General features: G+C 46.8%; 1 protein-coding gene across 1 annotated transcript in view; it reads left to right on the forward strand.

Moving 5' to 3' along the window:
* Window positions 1-1,226: 1,226 nt before the first annotated feature.
* STEAP3 (STEAP3 metalloreductase) overlaps window positions 1,227-17,253 on the forward strand; it is a 59,305-nt gene continuing 43,278 nt past the window's right edge. The window contains 1 exon segment of the mRNA XM_064287285.1: window positions 1,227-2,325. The gene's annotated coding sequence lies outside the window, so the exon portion shown is untranslated.

Here is a 17,253-nt window from a genome sequence, read left to right on the forward strand (position 1 = left end):
CCTTTCCTTGAGTTCTTATAATAGTGGTCCCATTCAATATTTGTTCTTTTGTGACTGGCTTATTTCACTCAGCGTGCCTTCCAGATTCATCCATGTTACGAGATGTTTCAAGGATTCGTCATTGTCCTTTATCGTTGCGTAGTATTCCATTGTGTGTATGTACCATAATTTGTTTACCCATTTACCTGTCTATGGGCACCTAGATTATTGTCATCTTTTTGCTATTGTGGATAATGCTGCAGTGAACATGGGTGTGCATATGTCTATTCATGTGATGGCTCTTATTTATCTAGGATATATTCCTAGGAGTGGGATTACTGGATTGTCTGATATTTCTATTTCTAGCTTTTAGAGGAGGCAATGTATTGTTTTCCATAGTGGTTGTACTCTTTTACATTCCCACCAGCAGTATGTAAGAGTTCCAATCTCCCTGCAACCTCTGCAACGTTTGTTATTTCCTTTTTTAATTAGTGCCATTGTTGTTGAGGTGAGATGGTATCTCATTGTAGTTTTGATTTGCATTTCTCTAAAGGCTAATGATCTCTAGTCACCTGAGTGTCTTCTTTGGTGAAGTGTCTGTTCATATCCATGCCCATCTTTTAATTGGATTATTTGTCTTTTTGTTGTTGAGGTGTTGAAGTATTTTGTAGATTTTAGAGATTGGACCCTTGTCAGATATGTCATAGCCAAGAGTTTTTTCCCAGTGTGTAGGTTCTCCTTTCTATGAGTTTTTTGAGCTCTTCTGGGAATGCTGATGCTGCCTGGGCATCAGCTGATGCCAATTCGCCCGTGACCTTGATGTTCTTGAGGCTGGAGTGCTTTACAGAGCAGCCAGCCAGCCCTTACTAGCCTGACACCCCTTCTCGCTCTGCCGAACCCCCCTCACGTTGAGCCCGTGAGGGGGTGCTTTGACCGCTTCATTGCTTTTGAGGAGCCATTGTTTCACAGAAACAAAGGGTGCACACAATACAAGCAGTGAGTGAATGAGGCACAAGACAAACAACGTTCAAACAAGGAGTGCCGGAGAAAGACTGAGGCGGGTGAACTGGCGGAGGCTACAGCGGGGTATGCTTACACATCAGTTCATTCTCGGAGATTCAGCACGGTGCTCAGTGAGCGGGAAATGCAAGTTTTGCTCTTTGGAACACCCCCCCCCCCCCAATATTTTTGACCTGCGGTTGGTTGAATCTACAGATGCGGAACCCATAGACACAGAGGGCTGACTGGTTCATCTAATGCTGTAGGTTACTCAGGCTTCACACCAACCAACCAACCTGATTCCGACTCATAGCGACCCTATAGGACAGAGTAGAACTGCCCCATAGTTTCCAAGCAGTGCCTGGTGGATTCGAACTGCCGACCTTTTGGTTAGCAGCTGTAGTTCCTAACCACTACACCACTAGGGTTTCTCTCAGGCTTCAAAGAAGTTGGAAACAGTCACATACTTGTCCTTAAGATTGCACTTGCCATAATTTACTTCACTGGTATAGCAACCTCCAAACCTTTATCCTCTCTTTGGGCTGTCAGTGTGAGCTCCTGGGGTCAACTGGAAAAGCTAGCAGCAGGAAGCAGGCAGGCATGCACTGTCTTATTCAGCCATGCTTTGCCTTTGTGAGGCACTGTCTTCTGTCTGTGGGTCTCTGTCTCCCGGCTGTAGCCACTGACTAGCAAATACAGATGACAATGAAGCCTTTGCTGGCACAGAATGCTGAGAGAATTATCACTGAGCCAATGATAGCTGTGGTGATTGCAGTAAATTACTTCCACAGCAATTGACAAATTGCCACATTCGGCAGCCATTATGTTTGGGTTTGTATCCTGAAGAGTAAACGACTCTTTCTTTCTCTCTCTCTGTATCTCTCTCTCTCTCTCTCTCACACACACACACACACACACACACACACAGGCAGTGAGGCAGCCTACCCTGTGTTGAATGACATTTATGCCTTTTATGCATCCTGGGTTCTTGTGGCCGTCCTGCCTTAGTTCCTGTAGCAAAGAGACTTGAGTCTGAGCACTAATTATCACCAGTGAGGTTTCCTCCCAAACGGGAAGTATCAGCCCAGATCCACTCTCTGGCGGTGCACTCTCTAACCAAGCATTATTCACTGTGCCCGTCCAGCCCTTGTGGCCGTGAGCCGGAGTGCAAGCTGAGAAAGAGGGAGGCAGCTTGGGCCAGCTGAGCCCCCAGCAGGCCCCTCACCTTCGGAGGGTCAGCCTGAGTCAGCTGAGGAAGAAGGGGTGGCCCAGCTCCCTGGAGGGTTGTCAGGGCGCTGGAGCAAGCGCTCAGACCACTGCCCCGGCCGACTTCGCGCCAGCCTGTTGGTAAGTCTGGTTGGGGTACAGATCCCAGATGGCCTGGGCAGTACACAGCCCCACCAACCCCTAGCCTGTTCAGGCGGCCTGAGTGTGCCCCAACTTCTCAGGAGGAGTCTGAAGGGCTCCCCACACCTCCCGTGGACCGCCCAGCCCAGTTCAGGTACCACTGTTTGGAACCGGTGGCAGCCGAAATAATGTGAGAAAGTCAAGAGCCTTTTCAAATAAAGGGTCTAAGGATTGCTCGCACACAGTGCCTTCAGTTAATGAAAGCCATGGATGGCTCTGTGGGTTCCGGTGTGTTTAAAAAAAAAAAAAAAAATGTGTGTGATGCATTTCCATGGAGCGCAGGAATGGTTAAGTTTTACTTATTGGTAACCATTTCTGGGTTGGTGTATCGCAGAGCTTCTGCTGCAAGGAATCCAACTGGATTTTCCTAGAACAATTCTAAAATTTAGATTTTTGCCTGAAGCCCTATAAATTATTCATTCACTTTTATTTTTGCAAAACAGTGTGATGATAAACTTCTCGCTTCTGTAAGAGCAAACTTGTGTGTATGTGTGTTTGTGTGTGTGTGTTCTTGTGTGTGCATAGCCAAGCTTTTTGTATTCTCCTTTGTGGAGAATTTGCAGCCTTCCTTTTAAAAATATAATGATTTTTTATGATGTCTAAATAATGGTTCCGGGCAGTATTACAAGAAATATAACAGTAAAATGTTTGTAAGAGTCCATCAGAAAGGGAAAATGGCCACAGAGAAAACAGAAATGCACCAGTTCAGATGTGTGTGGATGTGGCCCAGCTTTTAAAGCCTGGTTTGAGGTGGGAGTCCTCTGCCCTCTCCTCCCTCAGGTCAGCTGGGGGAGGCTGGGGTAGGGGGAGAGGCATTTCAAAGCTGGGGGGTGGATGCAGAGGGAGTGCTTCGTTCTAGACTTCCTGGAGCCCTAAGCCCAGAGGAAGGGAGGGATGGGTAAGAACACCATCTGGGGACTAGCTTCCGGGGTTTGGGGTATAGACTAGAGGCAGCCCCAGGTTTGCAGAGACAACCTGAGAATGGGAGCCTGGAAAGTTAGTTAGGGCAGCTTAGCAGGAAGCAGGGAAGGCTGAGAGAAAGAGAACAGGCAGATGAGATCCATATGGAGTACCTGACCACTGTTGCTCACGCTCGTGGGACCTAGCCGTCCCTCTTCACCAGGTCCAAGGCCAACCCGAATGCAGGGCCTGGGACAGGCCTAGGGCGCAGTATACCCAGATCTGTCAAGAGCCAACTCTGGGATCTTGAGAAAGTCCCTTAAACTGTTTGGGTCTCAGTTTTGTCATCTGCAAAATGGGGATAATGATAGCCATCTGCACATCAAACCCCGTGCATACAAATCCACGTCATGATTACTCTGGGCCCCATGAGTCTGGCCTCACAGTGACTTCTCATTTGGCTTGTGATGATTGCAGGCATGCCCCATGCCAGGAACTTGCTGGGTGCTGGCCTGTGGCTGCCCAGGCACCACTGTTAGGCAAGGTGACCCTCACAGCCCTAGGGGAGGCCCGGAATTTCTACATGGCGAGACTTTAAGGACAGTCATGGATGAAAAGGGGGAACTAGGGGACTTTCCTGAAAACAGTTTCTATTTGCACAGCAGATGCCTTGTTTTTACTTAGATTGTGTATCACAGTTCCATAAAATTGGAATTCATTCATTATTTCTTTTCCCTAAGACTAGGAAAATGTGAGTCAGTCATTTCAATCTGTATTAGTTTTAATATTAACATTAGTGGGGGAGTGATGGAGATTCTGGGGGGCTAGAGCCCCCTACCCAGGTGAAAACACCTGGTGATCTGCTCCCATAAAGATTACCGCCTAGGAAACCCTGTAGGGCAGTTCTGCTCTGTCCTACAGGATCACTAGGAGTCAGAACCCACTCTACTGCCTACAACAACAGTGCCTGCACCACGTTCCACCCCTCAGACTGCCAAGGGGAAGGACCTACCTCCTATGCTAATTTGGCCCCCTTACCCGTGCTTTAGAGGGCCCAGGAGACCAGAAGGGGAGGGATTGATTCTGCCTCAAAGAGGAGGTAGGGTGAGGGCGTCACAGAGGTGGTAGTGTTCCTGCTGGACCTTGAATTTCGACAGATGGGCAGAAGAGACTTCCCAGGCAAGAAGATTAAGTCTCTGACCTGAGCAAGAAGCAGCATGAGCTTGAGGTCTGGTGATGGCCGAGTGGGGAGTGACCGAGATGGTGCTGTGGACCAGGCAGGCCCCATGGGAAGGGCACATCTGCCAGTGGCCACAGCCAGGCCACACCTGCCCTGGACACCCTCTTCTCCTGCCCAGTGGAGGCTGAGCTGACTCCTCTTAATGGTCCCTACCCCCTGCCCAGAAGCCCACCAGCCCTGGGGCCATTGATCTACATCCCTGAAACCTCTTTCCATGGGTACCCACATTTCAGGCTGCACCCGATGCACCTCCAATCTGGTGTTTATTTTCCCTGTTAATTGCATAATCGTATTTGTGTTTTTATGATGATTTGCAATGTTTAAGCTAATCTGTATGTACCTCCTTCTGTGTTATTTAGTTGAATAGTAAAATGCCCGGCTAGGTCTAACGATATAACTTGGCTGCTTAACGTAGTCAGCTGCCAACCAAAAGGTGGGAGGTTTGAGTCCACCCAGAGGCACCTCAGAAGAAAGGCCTGGTGATCTATTTCTAAAAAAATCAGCCATCGAAAACCCTATGGAGCACAGTTCTACTCTGAGTCACATGGGGTCGTCATGAGTCAGAGTCAACTCAATGGCACCTGGTTTTCAACCAGTTTATAGTAGGCATTAGGCATTCCTGGCATTATTATTTAACCGCCACTGGGTACAAGAGAGGAAACTCTAGTGGCATAATGGTTAAGAGCTTCGGCTGCTAACCAAAAGGTCGGCAGTCCGAATCCTTCAGGTGCTCTTTGGAAACTCTGGGGCAGTTCTACTCTGTCCTATAGGATCGCTAGGAGTCAGAATCGACTCGACAGCAACAGGCTTGGTTGGTTTTGGCTTGGGTACAAGACAAGGAGCCCTGGTGGCACAGTGGTTAGGTACTCGGCTGCTAACTGAAAGGTTGGTGGGAGACAGATATGGCAGTTGGCTTCTGTAAAGATTTATAGTCTCGGAGACCCTAGGGGCAGTTCTGCCCTGTCCTGTAGGGTCGCTGTGAGTCAGAATTGACTCTATGGCAGTGGGTTTGGTTTTGGGTTTGGGTACAAGAGGACCCTGAGCGAGGTTCTGGGGAATCACAAGCATACCCTGCCCTCAGGCACAGAAGTTGGTAGGTGCATCATTCAAGTCACCAGCATTTATTGAGCACTTACTGGATGCCTGCGTAGGCTAGATACTAGAGACACAGAAAGGAGTAAGAGGTGGCCCCCGGTCAGGTGGCTGACAGGCAAGCAAACCAGGTGTGCAGTCAGCAGTGATGCGACATAAGTGTGCCCAGTAACTTAAGAAAGCGTGGCCCCCTCTGTCCTAGGGGCTCAGGGGGAAAGCCAGGAGCTACTCGGGCTGCCTGGACCAGCCTTTTGAGCTCTTGGAGCTGTGCGTGGACCTTGACGGGCCTTTGAGACGTGCTTGGATGGCCCTCCCCAAGTGGAACAGTTGCAGAGTGGAGCCTGACTGTCAGTGCCCCTGGGAGTCCAGAGAAGAGGCCGCTCAGCGGCAGGGGAGGTGCCAGAGGTTTCCAGGAATAAGCAAGCCGGGGGGAAGTGTCTCCAAGCCCAGACATCAGGCCACATGAGCAGACCGAGCTCCCTCAACAGAGCTCCTGGAGCTGCCTTTGTGTGTCTTGGCTGCTTCAGCCTCTCTCCCCACGTCCATGCCTCCCCTCCTTGCCCAGAGCAGGACCTAGTAACCCGATCCCCAATTCTGCAAACCCTACAGCATCAAGCCTTACACCGTGGCGGGGGGGTGAGAGGCAGCCCTAGTACACAAGACCCACCTGGCCTGGCCTTGGCAGTGTCAAGTCTCCCAGGAAAACAAGAAACCTCTCAACCTCAGACACAGAGGCTGCAGGTTGAGCTGCTGCTGCCTGGTGTAGGATTAACCCGCCCACAGGGAGCCAGCAGCCCCTGCATGCCATAGCCCTGACCTCACAGGCAAAGTCAGGCAGCTCCTCCTTGGCTCTCACGGTGTCTGGATGTGTAGCCAGCCTTCTGCTGAGACCCCCTCCCAAGTGGGCAGGCCGTCTCCTGGCTACCTCCTTAGCCCCCATGCCCTGCCCTTGCTGGGCACACAGTTGGTACTCAAGGAATAATGAAGGAGGGACCTTAGAAGGACTGAATGAACTGCACACGCTGTGCAGTGCACAACTCCAGAGGGTGCTGTTTGCCTGGATTACAGTGGAAAGGGTGCCCATGTAGTCTCCAGCATGGTGGCCTGGGCCTTGAGCACGCCCCTTGCTTCCAGCCGCTAGCCTTAGTGCTGACCATGGGCCTTCTTCCTTCTCTTCGCCAGCCAGTACTGACGCCCTGCACCCTGTACCTCCTCTGCTATGGGAGTACTAACTGATCTGGTGAGCAGCTCTGCCAGCCAGCTGTGTGCTCACAGTGATGAGACAGCCCTGGAAGTACAGGCTGCTCGTCTGCATCCTTGGCCAGCCAGGAAACCTCAGGCCTCTGGGAGATCCACCGAGTTGGGTGTTAGGGGGCGTCCTGAGTACCCAGGATCTGTGTGGTCCCCAGTACTGCTCATCTCCTCCCCTATCCCACTGTGGGCCTGGTTACCCGCCTGGTAGATGGGTCATGGAGGCCATGGCAGCTGGTCCCTGTGGGGTTTGCCTCTCTGTCCCAGTTAATGACACCTCCATGGCCTTGACGAGCTTCTCCTCACCAGAAAGAGCCTGCCCCATGCAGCTCCATGGTGTGCAGGGATGGGCCACGTGCACCTGACACTCAGAGCGACAGAAGCTTAGGGAGAGAACACTGAGGAGGCCCCGAGGCAGGAAAGGCTCTGCGGAGAAGGTGGGCTGGGAGCTGCACCTGACTGCAAAAACCGGGAAGAGAGTCTTGCACGTGAGTGATCTGTGACTTCACGCACACCTTGCACAGAACGTTACTGAGCAGCCACTGCAGTGGTTCTCCAAGTGTGATCCCTGGAACAGCAGCATCAGAAACTACCCTTTTTTGTTGTTGTTGTCATACTTTCTGTATTTTTTTTAAAGCCTAAAGTATTTATTTAAAGAAACAAAACACAGAAAATCTGATTAGATTAATGGGGCCAAGAGTGGGTGGGTCGTAGTGCCTCTGGAACGGCCTTGAACACTTTTTTTTTTTTGCTTCCTTTCAACCCTTAGGTAGAAAATTGTTCTAAAAGGGCTATCACTTTCCTCTGTGGTTCTGTCCAGTGCCCGGAGCTGAGGTCTTACAGAGGGTCGGAATTCCAGACGTGAACGGGGATTCTATTGCCTTTGACTCCCATGGTGTTTGACCTGTGCCTCTCTAGGTCACTGATCACTCAAAAAAAAAAAAAAAAAAAAGTTTGAAAATGCTGTATAAGAGGCATGGCTAGATGGACAGATCTGTGATAAAGTGAGGGCAAAACAAGCTCGTTGCCGTAGAGTTGATTCTGACTCGTGGAGACCCCATGTGTTACAGAGTAGAACTGCTGCTTGGGGTTTTATTCTTTATTTATTTATTTATTGTGCTTTAAGTGAAAGTTTACAAATCAAGTCAGTCTCTCATACAAAAACTTATACACACCTTGCTATGCACTTCTAACTGCTCTCCCCCTGCTGAGACAGCACACTCCTCCTCTCCACCCTGTATTCCCCGCGTCCATTCAACCAGCTCCTGTTCCCCTCTGCCTCTCTGCTTTCTCACCTCCCCTCCAGACAGGAGCTGCCCACACAGTCTCATGTGTCTACTTGAACCAAGAAGCACACTTCTCACCAGTATCATTTTCTATCCTATAGTCCAGTCCAATCCCTGTCTGAAGAGTTGGCTTTGGGAATGGTTCCTGTCTTGGGCTAACAGAGGGTATGGGGACCATGACCTCCAGGGTCCTTCTAGTCTCAGTGAGACCATTAAGCCTGGTCTTTTTCACAGAATTTGGGGTCTGCATCCCACTGCTCCCTCAGGGGTTCTCTGTTGTGTTCCCTGTCAGGGCAGTCATCGGTTGGAGCCGGGCACCATCTAGTTCTTCTGGTCTCAGGCTGATGTAGTCCTTGGTTTACGTGGCCCCTGCCGTCTCTTGGGCTCATATGTACTTTGTGTCTTTGGTGTTCTTCATTCTCCTTTGCTCCAGGTGGGCTGAGACCAATTGATGCATCTTAGATGGCCGCTTGCTAGCCTTTAAGACTCCTTAAGGTTTTCTTGGCTATAATCTTTACAGAAGCAGCTTGCCAGGTTTTTTTTTTTCCACAGCACTGCCAAGTGGGCTTGAACTACCAACCTATAGGTTAGTTGTTGTGTGCTGTTGAGTCAATTCCAACTCACAGTGACCCTATAGGACGGAGTAGAACTGCCGTATAGGGTTTCCAAGGCTGTAATGTTCACAGGTGCAGATTGCCAGGTCTTTTCTTCTGCAGAGTGGCTAGTGGGTTCAAGCTGCTGACCTTTCAGTTAACAGCTGAGTGCTTAACAGGCATGGATAGCTTTACAGCATATGTACCTCCTGGGCTCCTTTTTAGGTTAGTGGTCAAGCTGGCTTCCAGCCTCTGGCCTTGGTGCTGATCGTGAGCCTTCCACCTTTGCCATTTTTACCGCCCAGGGCAACAGCAGCAGCATGTCAACGGCAACATCAAACAACCCATTCGGCTTAGAAATGTCTGAAAATTCAAACCATGCTGAAAATTTTTCAGAATAATGTGTTGGGAAGAAGGCCACAAACCCAAAACATGCCTTTTGCAGAAAAGCTGGGAAATCCGCTTTCTCTTTTCCACACTCTGACACATATCCACCTATGTTGTCTTTCTATTTATCTTATGGTTTTACGTGTTCTGTTTCAGCATTCCTGATTTTTAAGCATCGTTAGCTTGGGTGTATTTACAGGTTTCAGGTAGGAGATGGTTTCCAGGGGTTTTGGTGACAGATAATAGCAACCTTTTCCAATTAAAAAACTGCAAGTTGATTGACAGGAGGGATTTTTTCCTCATTAAAAAAAAAATTCATATTTTTTCCTTACAAAAATAATTCATCCCTGAAAAAAATTCAAACATTTAAGTAATATAAAATGTGTAAGTCTCTGTCGTCCCACCCCCCACTGTACATAATATACAAGAGGTTGTTGTCTTTTCCTCAGATTATATATAGTATATAATGCACATTACTTATAAATGTATATAAAAAATGTATTTTTAACAAAAACAAATTAATAGTTAATGTTTTTCAACTTGCTTTTTCAGTTGTTCCCATATTCACATAAACCCACCTTGTTCACTCTAATGTCTATATGGATGTAGGCTAATTTAAATTATAATTACAGGTTAAATAAATAATCATTATACTAGAGGGGTCCTTTTTAGGTTAGTAATCAAGTTTAGGAAACCCTCGTGGCATAGTGGTTAAGGCCTACATCTGCTAGCCAAAAGGTTGGCAGTTCAAATCCACCAGTCACTCCTTGGAAACCATGTGGGACAGTTCTGCTCTGTCCTGCAGGGTCGCTATGAGTCAGAATCTACTCGAGGGAAGTGAGTTTTTTTTTTTTTGGTTAGCCAAGTTTAAGTTTATAGCCTTCTTCCCACCATTTTATTCTGAAATCCCTCCAAACACGGTTTGAATCCTCAAACATTCAAGGCTGAAAGAATATGTCAGTGAACATCCGAGTAGTCACCACCCAGATGTCACCATCAACACTCTACTGCCGTGGCCTTAGGTTCCTGGGGGGTGCAAATGACCTTAGTGATGGTCGTTTGGGTTGTTTTCCAGTATGAATTTCAGAGGCCAGAAAATCGCTTTTCGGTTTGCTTGCTAAGGGAAATGGCTGTCACACAGCTCTTTGTAACTCTGCTTTTGTAGGGGGTTAAAGGCTTTTTGTACTGAAATCCCAGGGGTGCACAGTCTCAGCTTTGCCATTGTCATTAGCATGTGACACTTAGAGAGCACTGGGGCTGTGCTGGCTTGAGATCCCACCTGAGCCTGCCTGTTGGAGGCCACTCTCTTCCTGGCACTTCTGTTTCTGCCAATACATACAACCAGATTCCTGGGCTGGGGTTCAGACTGAGGTCAGTGGAGCAAGGGCTCCACGTTTATAACAGGGTCCTTTTATAGCAGGGGTCAGCAAGCTTTTCCTGTCGAGGCCCAGACGGTAAATATGTTAGGCTTATAGAACACAGGGCTGGTTGCACACCAAAAGCAGCTGCGGACAATACGTAAGCGAATGGGTGTGGCTGCATTGCAGTCAAACTTTATGGACCCTCAGATTTGAACTTCATATAATTTTCATGTGTCACAAAATAGTCTTCTTCTTTTGATTATTTTCTAATTATTGAAAAAATGTGAAAACCTCAGGGCTATACAGAAATAGAGGCTTTATTTGTCCCATAGGATGTAGTTTTCATACTTCTAATTTTGTAACGGAAACCCTGGTGGTGTGGTGGTTAAGACTTATGGCTGCTAACCAAAAGGTCAGCAGTTTAAATCTACCAGGCGCTCCTTGGAAATGGTATGGAGCAGTTCTACTCTGTCCTATAGTTCTACTCTGTCCTATAACATGACGACTTGAGTTCTTAATTTTGATTCAGCTGAGTTGGCTCATTCTATCATTAAGAAATTGTTTTTCCAGATGGCTCACAGTGGTATGAATTTTTCATATCCTCAGCTCCTAGCCCCCTGTCCTCATTGGTCTCTGCATGGCTCCCTTGTGTTTTTTTCCTTCTAAATTTATTGTTTTTGAGAATATACACAGCAAAACATACACCACTACGTGTACCATTTAGTGAAATTGATTATAATCATCGAGTTGTACAATGTTCTCACCTCGCTTTTCAGAGTTGTTCCTCCCTCAGTAACATAAACTCACTCTCCCCCAAGGTTCCCATTTAATCTTTTGAGTTGCTGTTGTCAACTTGATCCCATATAGATAGTTCTTAAAAAAACATAACGCTCAAGACAGACCTTTTTTACTAGTTAAGCTAAACTATTGTTCAGTTTTAAGATGACTTCAGGGGATATTTTTGGTTTAAGGTTTAAAGATTATCTTATGGCAATAGTTTCTGGGGTTCATCTACCCTCCATGACTCCAGAAAGTCTGCGGTCCATGATAATTTGAAATTCTGTTGTGTATTTTCTCCCTTTTGACCAGGATTCTCCTGTGGGATCTTTGATCAAAGTGTTCAGTCATGGTAGCCGGCCAGCATCCAGTTCTTCTGGTCTCATGGCAAAGGAGGCAGTTGTTCATGGAGGCAATTAGCCACCCATTCTATATCCCCCTCCTATTCCTGACTCTTCTTCTTCCTCTGTTGCTCCAGGTGAATAGAGACCAATTGTCGTGCCCTGGACGGTTGCTTGCAAGCTTTTAAGACCCAAGACACCATGCACAGAACTAGGAGGTAGAACAGAGGCAGAAAACACATTAGTAGGCCAATTAACCGGGGTGGCTCATGAAACCATGACCCTAAACTCCAAACCAAGCAACAAAATTCCATGAGGTGTTTGGTTGTACATACGCAGCCTCAGCATCTACACTTTTTTTTTTTTTGGCATTGTCGTAAATATATCTGTCATACAGCTTTTGCCAATTCAACTTTTTACAGTTGTACAACTTATTGACAGCAATTACAATAATTGGCTGTGCAACTGTACCCTTAATCAGTGTGATTTTTCCATCACTGTTAGCACCCCTTTTCTCCTTCCCTCCTGTCCTGGCAACCACCGATAAACTTTGGTCTCTACATTTGCCTTTTCTTGTCTTTTTATATAAGTGGGGTCCTACAATATTTGTCTTTTTGTAATTGGCTTATTTCGCTCAGCATAATGTCTTCAAGCTCAATCCATACTGCAGCATGTGTCAAGACTTCATTTCTCCTACTGGCTGAGTAGTATTCCATTGTATGTATGCACCACATTTTGTTTATCCATTCATCTGTTGATGGGCATTTAGGTTGTTTGCACCTTTCGGCAATTGTGAGTAGTGCTGCAATGAACATTGGTGTACAAGTCTCTTTTTGGGTCCCTGCTTTCAAGTCTTTATACACCGAGGAGTGCAATTGCTGGGTCATATGGTAGTTCAATTTTAGTTCTTTGAGGAACTGCCACATTGTTTTCCACAACAGCGGTACCATTTTGCATTCCCACCAGCAATGGATAAGGGTCCTAATTTCCCCACATCGTTGCCAACATTTGTTATTTTCTTTTTTAAAACTATTAGCCATCTTAGTGGGAATGAAATCGTATCTCATTGTGGTTTAGATTTGTATCTTCCAGATGGTTAATGATGCTGAGCATCCTCTCACGTGTTTAGTGGTCATTTCAATGTCCTGTTTGGTGAAGTGCCCATTCAGTTTATGTCCATTTTATGATTCGGTTATTTGTCTTTTTGTTAAGTTGTTGAAGTTTTATATATATTTTGGCTATTAGATTCTCGTTGGACATATAGTTTCCAAAGATATTCTTCCAGTTGGTAGCTTGTCTTTTCCCTTTTTTGATGAAGTCTTTTGATGAACAAAAGTTTTTTAATTTTTATGAAGTCCAGTTCATTTTTTTGTCTTTTGCTCTTTGTGCTTTTGTTATTCTACTAGATAATGCATTGTTGAAAACTAGGACTGACAGCCATTTCCCCTACTTATTCTTCTAAGAATTTTATGGTTTTAATTTGCACATTTAGATCCTTAATCCATTTGGAATTTGTTTTTGTGTATGGTATGAGGCATGGATACTGTTTCATTTTTCTGCATGTGGAAATACAATTTTCCCAGCAGCTTTTATTGAAGACACTTTTCTTTACCCATCAACTGGCCTTAGCACCCTCATCAAAACTCAGCTGACCATATATGTGTGGGTTTATTTCTGGACTGTCAATTCTATTCCATTGGTCTATGCGTCTATTGTTATACCAGTACCCGTCTGTTTTGACTGAGTCTTCGTACCTCGTTCTTCTCTTTCAACATTGTTTTAGTTATTAGAGGCCTCTTGCCATTCCATATAAAGTTGAAGGTTGGTTTTTCTATTTCTATAAAGAAGGCTGTTGGAATTTTGATTGGGATTGCATTGAATCTATGGATCGTTTGGGGTAATATTGACATCTTAACTATATTAAGCCTTGCAATCAATGAACACGGAATATCTTTCCATTTATTTAACTCTTCTTTGATCTCTTTCAGCAGTATTTTATAGTTTTCATTGTATAAGTCCTTCACATCCCTGGTAAAATTTATTCCTAGGTATTTTATTCTCTTAAATGCTATCGTAAATGGGATCGTTTCCCTAGTTTCCCTTTCAGATTTCTCATTGCTGGTATATAGAAACTCAACTGATTTTTGTTTTTTATGCTGCAACTTTGCTAAATTCCCCTATTAGCTCTACAAGTTTTCTTGTGAACTCCTTGGAATTTTCTATGTATAGGATCATATCATCTGAGAATAGAGATAATTGTACCTCTTTTCCAGCTTAGATACCTTTTGTTTCTTTTTCTTGTCTTATTGCTCTGGCTAAGAGAGCTACATTTTTTTTATTGCACTTTAGATTAAGGTTTACAGAACAAACTAGTTCCTCACTAAACAATTAATCCACATACTGTTTTGTGACATTGGTTGCCAACCCCATAACATGTCAACATTCTCCCCTTCTCAACTTTTGGTTCCCTGTTACCAGCTTTCCTATCCCCTCCTGCCTTCTTGTCCTCACCCCTGGGCTGATATACCCATTTAGTCTCATTTTGTTTTATGGGCCTGTCTAACCTTTGGCTGAAGGGTGAACCTCAGAAGTGACTTCAGTACTGAGTTATAAAGTTGTCTGGGGGCCATACTCTCAGGATTTCTCCAGTCTCTGTCAGACCAGTAGGTCTGGTCTTTTTGTTGTTGTTGTTGTTGTTAGTTAGAATTTTGTTCTACATATTTCTGCAGCTCTGTTTGGGACCCTGTATTGTGATCCCTGTCAGAGCAGTCAGTGGTGGTGGCCAGGGACTATCAAGCTGTACTGGACTCAGTCTGGTGGAGCCTGTGGTAGTTATGGTCCATTAGTCCTTTGGACTAATCTTTCCCTTGTGTCTTTGGTTTTATTCATTCTCCCTTGCTTCTGATGGGGTGAGACCAGTGGAATATCTTAGATAGCGGCTCGCAAACTTTTAAGACTCCAGATGCTACTCACCAAAATAGAATGTAGAACATTTTCTTTATGAACTGTGTTATGCCCATTGAGCTAGATGTTCCCTAAGACCATGGTCCACACAGTCCTGACAGCTACATTTTAACAAGTGCTCCAGGTGACTCTGCTGTGGCTCAAGTTTGAGAACCCCGGCCATAAGATGTGCTGGGCACCGGGCCAAGTGCTGAGGTTACAAAAGTGATTTTGACACAGTTCCAACCCTTAAGGAGCTTGGAGTCCGAGGAGGAGACAGATAGGAAAGAGAAACACTGTCCAGTGGAAGAGGGGTGGAGTGAGTCTGTGAGTGCTGCAGACACTTAACGAGCTCGCTGCTAACCAATAGGTTGATGGCTCATGGCCACCCAGAGGCACCTCAGTAGAAAGACCTGGTGATCTGCATCTGAAAAATCAGCCACTGAAAACTTTATGGAGCACAGCTCTACTCTGACACACATGACTGCACGGCAGGCAACTAGTTGGTTAGGAGAAAGTATGTAAGTGAGGGCTGTAGAGGCAGAGGGGAAGCTAGTGTGGGGGTTTGTGTTTGAACCTGGCAAGGAAGGGTGGCCTGGGGACCCCAGTGACAGAAGGACCATCTCTGACAGGTAGCCGAGTGTTGGGACTAGCAGCCAGACCCTAGAGGAGGAGAGAGGGAGGGAGCCCACTGCCCCAGTCCCACTCCACCTTGGCCTCTACTTCTGACCACTGGCTTCCCCACACTGTGCCCTACCACCCTCCTTTTCCCCCCACTGTGCTCCACCACCCTCCTCTTCCCCCCACTGTGCCCCACCACCCCCCTCTTCCCCCACTGTGCCCCACCTCCCTTCTCTTCCCCCACTATACCCCAGTGCCCTCCTCTTACCCCCACTGTACCCCATCACCCTCCTCTTCCCACACCGTACCCCACCACCCTTCTCTTCCCCTCACTCCCAGGATCCCAAACCAGAGCACCCCTCACTGTCTTGGTGATAAGTGTGTGTGTGCTCCGAGGTCATTATCTCAGAGCACATTATTAGAAAACGTTACAGAAGTTTTTCCATTCAGCAGGGAACACTGTGTGTTGATTTAGGTGCATCTAGTTCTGCTTTACACAGACAGGAGCGTTTTAAAATTTCTAAAGACAGAGAAAAAAAAAAAAACGAGTGAATTCAACCAGTTCAGAGCAGTGGCACTTACATAAACCTCATTACTTTGTAATAAAAAAATTTGCTGTCAAGTGGACCCTGAACCCTGATGGCCCCAAGTCATGGCAACCCCGTGTGTGTTAGACTCTAACTGTACTCCACGAGTTTTTTGGAAGCGTATCACCAAGCCTTTCTTATGAGGCACCTCTGGGTGGACTCGAACCTCCAGCCTCTTAGTTAGCAGCCCAACTCATTATCCTTTTGTACCACCCAGGGACTCCAACACATCACTCCCATTTTACAGATGAGGAAACTAGGTCTCAGAGGTAAAGTGGCTTGCTGGAGGACACCCAGCTAGTGAGTGGTGGGGCTGGGATGTGAACCCAGCTGCCTCCCAGGCTGTGCCGTGGCTACTCTACCTTGAGGTTTACAGATAGATAAACCCATAGTCTCCAGGTGTTTTCCTATGCCCACCTTCTGATGGTTGCATTGCAGAGGGCCACCGGCCTGGCCAGTCCAGCTCCCAGTGAACGGTTGCAGCTTCAGGGGGTTCTAAAGTCCCAGGGCTGATCCCCTGCCTAATCTGGGAAGGGTGAGGTTGAGGGGAGGAGGGGGAGCTTCTGGACCTAATGCCCCATCTAGCCAATTTGCAGCTGTGGGCTACTTTCCAGCTGCATATCCTTATGTAAACTCCCAGGAGCTGGCAGGGTGAGCCTCAGAGCGAGGTTCTTCTCTCTGCATGCACCCCACAGGGCCCTGGAATGGCCTGCTTGCTTGGGGCGCAGTGCAGAGAAATAGCTGCATGAGCAAAAGCTGCAGGGCCCACTCCAAGGCCAAGAGGACTGTTTAGCCTTGGCGCCATATCCCCTGGAGTCCCTGGGTGGAGCAAACCATTAACATGCATGGCTGCTAACCGAAAGATTGGCAGTTCAAGTCCACTCAGTGATGCCTTGGAAAAAAGGGCCTGATGATATACTTCCAAAAACTCAGCCATTGAAAACCCTATGGAGCATCGTTCTCCTCTGACATACACGGGGCCACCATGAGTCGGAGCCCACTTGACGGCAACTGGCACCATGTCCCTTACGACGACAACAGTGATTACGTAAGCCTCACTGATCGAGAGGTCATGGGCTTAGAAACCTCAACTTTGTGGAAAGTAAATGGGAAGTAACTTTAGAAGGTTTTAGAGCCACCAGCCTTGGTGTCACAAAACCCATGCGCTAAGTTCGTGAGAATGAATATGTTTGCTTTTGGTTTATACACACCAACATCAGGCTGTGGTACCTGGATTTCTTTTGTTTCCTTTTATTTTCTAACAACTTTACTGAGATATAATTCACATTCCATACAATTTACCCTATTAAAGTATGCAATTTAGTGGCTCTTACTATGCTCACAAAGTTGTTCAACCATCACTGTAACCAATTTTAAACCACGTCTGTCACCCCAGAAAGAAGCCCTGTACCCATTAGCAGTCACTCCCCATTCTTCCCCAAGCCCCCAGCCCTAGGCAGCCCTGATCTACTCTCTGGCCCTGTGAATT

Source organism: Loxodonta africana, chromosome 6 (assembly GCF_030014295.1).
Source record: "Loxodonta africana isolate mLoxAfr1 chromosome 6, mLoxAfr1.hap2, whole genome shotgun sequence".
Classification (NCBI taxonomy): Eukaryota; Metazoa; Chordata; class Mammalia; order Proboscidea; family Elephantidae; genus Loxodonta; species Loxodonta africana.